Source organism: Rutidosis leptorrhynchoides, chromosome 5 (assembly GCF_046630445.1).
Source record: "Rutidosis leptorrhynchoides isolate AG116_Rl617_1_P2 chromosome 5, CSIRO_AGI_Rlap_v1, whole genome shotgun sequence".
Classification (NCBI taxonomy): domain Eukaryota; kingdom Viridiplantae; phylum Streptophyta; class Magnoliopsida; order Asterales; family Asteraceae; genus Rutidosis; species Rutidosis leptorrhynchoides.
In genome coordinates, this window is record NC_092337.1 from 43,084,485 (window position 1) to 43,091,817 (window position 7,333).

A 7,333-nucleotide genomic window follows, 5' to 3' on the forward strand; every position below is an offset into this window, starting at 1 on the left:
CTGCGGATTTTGATTTTCCTTTACCAAATTGTAACTTATTATCTTCGCATCTGGATTCTTTTCTAACTCCGTCCATTCTTTCTCTGATTACTGATACTATTTCACTCGGAAGTGTGTCATTATTATGTTTAGTGATCAAAGCGTGTATCATTAGACCATGGTTTAGTTCACAGGCAGTCTACATTTCCTAAAAAAAAAATAAAAATTCAGAATGGGGGGAGAAGACTAGTTCTTTAGGGTCTGCTAGGGAAAGACCATTCGGGTTCCATTTTCGAGAACTACATAAAAACAGACAATCTAACTCTAACAGAAATACATAAACCCCTTGATTCTCCCCACACTTAGTTAGCTGTGGTGTCGAAATTGTGATTAACTTCATTGTCGACTTCCATCGGACTATCTATGTAGTGTTTAACTCTGTGACCATTAACTTTAAATTCAATTCCATTTGAATTTATTAATTCTATCGTTCCGTATGGGAAAACTCTTTTGACTATGAATGGTCCAGACCATCTTGATTTCAATTTTCCAGGAAATAGCTTGAATCGTGAATTGAAAAGAAGAACTTTGTCTCCTTCTTTAAATTCTTTTGAACTTCTGATTCTTTTATCATGCCATTTCTTCGTTCTTTCCTTATAGATTAACGAATTATCGTATGCTTCATGTCTTAATTCTTCTAATTCGTTTAGTTGACTTAATCGTAGACGTCCGGCTTCATGTAAATCAAGATTACATGTCTTCAAAGCCCAAAATGCTTTGTGTTCAATTTTTACTGGAAGATGACATGCTTTTCCATAAACAAGTCTAAAAGGTGTGGTTCCAATTGGAGTTTTGTAGGCTGTTCTAAAAGCCCAGAGTGCATCCTCCAATTTAATGGACCATTCCTTCGGATTTGATCCTACGGTTTTCTCTAGAATACGTTTTAAAGCTCGGTTGGTATTTTCAACTTGTCCACTTGTTTGTGGATGATATGCGGTGGAGATTTTATGAGTTACTCCATATCTTTTAAGAACTTTCTCAAGTTGATTATTACAGAAATGAGTACCCCGATCACTTATTAAAGCTTTCGGTGTTCCAAACCTTGCAAAAAGACGTTTTAAAAAGTTGACTACAACTCGTGCATCATTAGTTGGGAGGGCTTGTGCTTCTGCCCATTTAGATACATAATCAATGGCTACGAGTATATATAGATTATTATGAGATTTTGGAAATGGACCCATAAAGTCAATACCCCAAATGTCAAATACTTCACATACTTGGATGACATTTTGTGGCATTTCATCACGTTGACTTATTTTTCCAGCCCTTTGACAAGCATCGCAGGATTTGCAAAGAAGGTGTGCGTCTTTGTAAATTGTAGGCCAATAGAATCCAGCGTCATAAACTTTTCTTGCTGTTAGTTGAGGCCCATAATGCCCTCCTGTTGGTCCTGTGTGACAATGGTTTAATATTTTACTAGCTTCATCTCCAAATACACATCGGCGTATTATTCCATTGGGACAACTTTTAAACATATGTGGATCTTCCCAAAAATAGTGTTTTATATCACTGAAGAATTTCTTTCGTCTTTGGTACGATAATCCTTTTTCAACGAATCCACAAACTAAGTAGTTTGCATAGTCTGCAAACCATGGAATTTCTTTATAATCTATCTTCAATAGATATTCATCAGGAAAGTTGTCTTGTATGGCCGATTCATTTAGAACTTCTAACTCGGGATTTTCAAGACGAGAAAGATGATCAGCGGTGAGATTTTCTGCTCCTCTTTTATCTCGGATTTCAATATCAAACTCTTGTAAGAGTAAGATCCAACGGATTAATCTTGGTTTAGCATCTTGTTTCGAAAATAGGTATCTAAGAGCAGAATGGTCGGTATAGACCACCGTTTTTGCTAGAACGAGATATGACCGAAATTTGTCAAAAGCAAAGACAATAGCAAGGAGTTCTTTTTCAGTAGTTGTATAGTTCATTTGTGCTCCTTGTAACGTCTTACTAGCATAATATATAGGTTGAAATCGTTTTTCAATCCTTTGTCCTAAAACGGCTCCCATTGCAAAATCACTTGCATCGCACATTAGTTCAAATGGTAGATTCCAATTTGGTGTTATCATGATCGGCGCATTAGTGAGTTTCTCTTTAAGAATATTAAAAGATTTGATACACTCATCGGAAAAGATGAATGGAGCATCCTTTTCTAGGAGTTTATTCATAGGAGTGGCAATTTTAGAAAAATCTTTTATGAAACGTCGGTAAAAACCGGCATGCCCTAGAAAACTCCTAACTCCTCTAACATTGGTGGGATGTGGAAGTTTAGCAATTACATCTACTTTAGCTCTATCCACTTCAATTCCTTCTTTTGAAATTTTATGACCAAGAACGATGCCTTCTTTAACCATGAAATGGCATTTCTCCCAATTAAGAATTAGATTTGATTGTTCGCATCTAATAAGCATTCGTTCCAGATTAACTAGACATGATTCAAATGTATCACCGAAGACTGAAAAGTCATCCATGAAAACTTCCATGCATTCTTCTATCATGTCGTGAAAAATCGCCATCATACTCCTTTGAAAGGTTGCAGGGGCGTTACAAAGTCCAAATGGCATGCGTTTGTAAGCAAAAGTACCATAAGGGCACGTGAACGTGGTTTTCTCTTGATCTTCGGGTGCTATTAGAATTTGAAAATATCCGGAAAATCCATCTTGAAAACAATAGTAACTATTTCTGGCTAATCTTTCCAACATTTGATCAATGAAAGGTAAGGGAAAGTGATCTTTTCTGGTGGCGTCATTTAATTTTCTATAATCAATACATACACGCCATCCTGTTACGGTCCTAGTAGGAATAAGCTCATTTTTCTCATTTGTAATGACAGTCATGCCACCCTTCTTAGGCACGCATTGAACTGGGCTTACCCATGGACTATCAGAAATTGGATAAATTAAACCTGCATCTAGCAGTTTAATAATCTCTTTCTTAACTACATCTTGCATATTAGGATTTAGTCTTCGTTGGCGTTGCACATACGTTTTATGACCTTCTTCCATAAGGATTTTATGTGTGCAATACGAAGGACTTATTCCTTTAATATCATGAATCTTCCATGCAATGGCTGGTTTATGAGCTTTCAACACATAAATGAGTTGTGATTTCTCATTTTCAGTAAGAGAAGACGATATTATTACAGGTAATTCAGATTCATCATGTAAATAAGTGTATTCCAAATGGTTTGGAAGTGGCTTTAACTCTAATTTCGGAGGTTCTTCTATCGATGATTTGTATCGATATCTGTCTTCTTCTTTTAGCATTTGGAATTCTTCTGTTGTTGATTCATATCCATTAGCTATAAGTGTAGCTAACATTTCAGCTTCATCAATTGGTTCATTACCTTCTCCTAAAGAACATTCTCCTGTTCCTTGTAATTCTGGAAATTCTTCTAACAATTCTGCATGTGCATCTATAGTTTGAATATAATAACATGTATCATCTGCAGATTGCGGTTGTTGCATTGCTCCATCAACTGAAAAGGTAACACTCTCATCCTCTATACTTAGGATCAATTTCTTACCGAACACGTCTATCATTGCTTTAGCCGTATTTAAGAATGGCCTTCCTAATATGAGAGGAACTTGAGAATCTTCTTCCATGTCCAGAACAACAAAATCTACTGGAAATACTAAAGTACCAACTTTAACTAGCATGTTCTCCATTATCCCTCTAGGATATTTTATTGATCTATCGGCTAGTTGTATGCTTATTCTAGTTGGTTTCAATTCTCCAAGGTCTAGTTTAGCATATAGTGAATATGACATTAGATTTATACTAGCACCTAAGTCTGCCAATGCTTCTATTGAACTAAGACTACCCAGAAAACATGGAATTGTGAAACTTCCTGGATCAGATAGTTTTTCTGGTATCTTATTCAACAGCACTGCTGAACAATTAGCATTCATAGTAACAGCCGAGAGTTCTTCCATTTTCTTTCTATTTGAGATTAGATCTTTCAAGAATTTAGCATATCTAGGCATTCCTGAAATCACATCAATGAAAGGAAGATTTACATTTATCTGTTTAAACATATCCAAGAATTTGAATTGCTCGGCTTCAAGTTTCTCTTTCTTCATTTTACTCGGATAAGGAAGTGGTGGTTGGTATGGTTTAACATAAGGTTTATCCTTAACTGTGTTATCTTCATTAACCTTTTCAACTACCGGTTCTTTTTCCTTATCTTGATCAGGTTGTGGTCCTTGTGGAGTAGGAATAGCTTCATCAGAAGTTATAGGTATTTCAGATGGTTTAAGTGTTGTACCACTTCTTGTGGTAATGGCTTTAGCTGTTTCATTCCGGGGGTTAGCATTTGTATCACTAGGTAGACTTCCCGGTTTTCTTTCACCTATTAACCTTGCTAGGTTACTTACTTCTTGTTCCAGATTTTGAATAGAAGCTTGTTGATTTCTAAATGCTTGAGCATTTTGTTCATTGGTTTGTTTCTGAGATGTGAAAAACTGCGTTTGAGTTTCAACTAGCTTCGTCATCATATCTTCTAAATTCGGCTTTTTATCATCGATTTGTTGTGGTGGTTTGTTTTGAAAATTAGGTCTTTGCTGATTGTAAGTATTATTGGATACTTGTTGATTGCTAGGACTTTGTTGGTTGTTGTATGGAATATTTCTGTTATAATTCTGGTTTTGATTGTAAATCGGTCTTGGCGGTTGATAATTATTCTGATAATTATTTCCAGGCCTTTGGTTTATGTATGAAATATTCTCTCTTTGTTCCATTGTTAATTCAATACCGAGACAATCTTTTGTCAAATGTGGTCCTCCACACTGCTCACAACTAATTCGTATTGAGTGTATATCTTTAGTCATCTTTTCCATTCGTCTCTCGACAGCATCTATCTTGCGGAAATGGAATCTAAGTCATGGCTAGAATCGGCTCTAGCTGCTTTAGATGATCTAACGATATCTTTTTCTTGGTGCCACTCATGTGAGTGGGAAGCGTTTCGGTTTTCTTCATAATAGAACCACCAGCTGCTATATCTATGTCTTTCCTTGTAGTGATGTCGCATCCTTGGTAGAATATTTGTACTATTTGACAGGTGTCTAAACCATGTTGCGGACATCCTCTTAATAACTTTCCATATCTAGTCCATGCCTCATATAGAGTTTCATTCGCCTTCTGTGTAAACGTAACAATTTCTGCTTGAAGTCTTACGGCTTTAGATGCAGGAAAGAATTGTTTAAGAAATTTTTCAACTAAAACATCCCATGTATCGATCGCCCCTTCAGGTAACGATTCCAACCAATCTTTGGCTTCTCCCTTTAAAGTCCAGGGAAATAACATGAGATATATCTGTTCATCCTCCACTTCTTGGATTTTAAATAGTGTGCAGATCCTATTAAAGGTACGTAGATGTTCATTTGGATCTTCCTTCGGCGCACCACTAAATTGGCATTGATTAGTCACCATGTGTAGAATTTGTCCTTTGATTTCATAATCTGGCGCATTAATGTCTGGATGAGTAATTGCGTGACCTTGGCCAGTGCGTTTAGCTCTCATTCGGTCTTCCATATTTAAAGGTTCCAGATTCTCCATAATTGAATTTGTTGAATCGGAATCACTAGAGGATTCTGATTTAATGGTTCGTTCCTCAACAATCTCTGTTTGAATGATTGGTGGTTCCGGAGGAAAATTTAATGGTTCAGGATCTATGAATCGTCCCTGAATATTCTCCGGATTCTCAATTGTGAGGTCGGGTTCAAAAAATGGATTATCGGAAATTTGAACTGAAGTACTTGGTCGACTGGATGTTGATTCTAAAGAAAAATCAATGGCAGTAATATTTGCTAAATGTCTTGATCTAGTTACAGGTGGTGAACGTACAAAAGGTGGTGAACGTCTTGCTCGGTGCATTCACTGAATATCCTATTAGTTTTTAAAAGGAAAGAAAAATTATAATAAGTTATCCAATCAATAGACTTTTCTGATTTTGCCCACGTTTCGAATAGCCAAAAGATGCAGCAGAGGGGCAGGATTCGTTTGGTCTCAATATAATTGAGGACTGTTTGGCTACAATAACCCGGTCCACGTACAAATCCAACTATTACTACGAACCAGAAAATTTTGATGTCTATCAATTTAACCACTTAAAATAAATTTTCGTAATATTAAGAAATTTAGATAAGAAGTAGAATAAAAATCTATGTCCTAAAACTAGAATAGCGAGAAATAAGAAAGAAAAAGAGCGTGTCGAAAAAGGTCGAAAAAGAAAAATGGTTGAAAAATAAAAGGTGACGGAAAAATAAAAGAAACTTATAAAACTTAAAACACTTGACTAACCTAACCTTATTACTACAACTAACTTAAAATTATAATCGCAAATTGAGATTACTAATTGGAATGATAATTGATACATAGGTAAAAGTCGTCTAAAAATATTAAAGCTTATAGGAAAAACTAAATCCCAAATGGAAATAACTTAAAAAGGTACTAAAATCTAAAAACTGCGTCGCAAAATTCTAAAGCACTTAAATCTTAGTCTAAAGAAAAAGCACTTAAGGAATTCTACGGCAAAGCCTAAAATTCAAGAAGTAAAAATAACTATGGCAAAGACTATGAATTAAAACTAAATATGAGCGAAAAATACAAAAGTTACGCTAAAACGATTAAAAAGGGACAAAATATAAAAATATATAAAAAGTTGTAAAAAGTACAATTTTTATAAAAATATTATTTTTATATTATTTATTTATTAAAACTATTAATTTTACAATTTAAATAAACTAATTAAACTAAAAATACAAATTAATAATAAAAACTAAATTAATATATATAATATATAACCCTAATTAGGGTTTAAATATAATAATAATTATTATTATCCGTAATTAATGCAGGCTGCAGTCTGGCGTGTGCTCAGTTGCCCAGCCATGCGATCGCATGGGCTAGGGTTTCGGGCCACAGAGTGGGCGGCTACAGTACAGGCCGAATTAATAATTTTTTATTTTTTTTTTTCTGTTTTTGCTATAAATTATAAAATATATTTATTAATTAAATAAAACTTATATTTTTACAAAATAAAAAAAATAGAAATAAAGAAACTTTATAAAACTTAAATATTTACCAAACTCTAAAAAAAATATTTATATTTTTGTTTTTCTTTTTTTTATTTTCGAATATTTAAAACGTATTTTTATAAAAACGAATTTTAATAAAAGTAAACTAATTTTTTTTTTTTATATTAGCGTTGCGCTTCCGGCGTTTAAGAGATCTCCGACAGCGGCGCCAAAAATACTTGATGTTTTAGCAGTGTAGTATATAAAATACTATT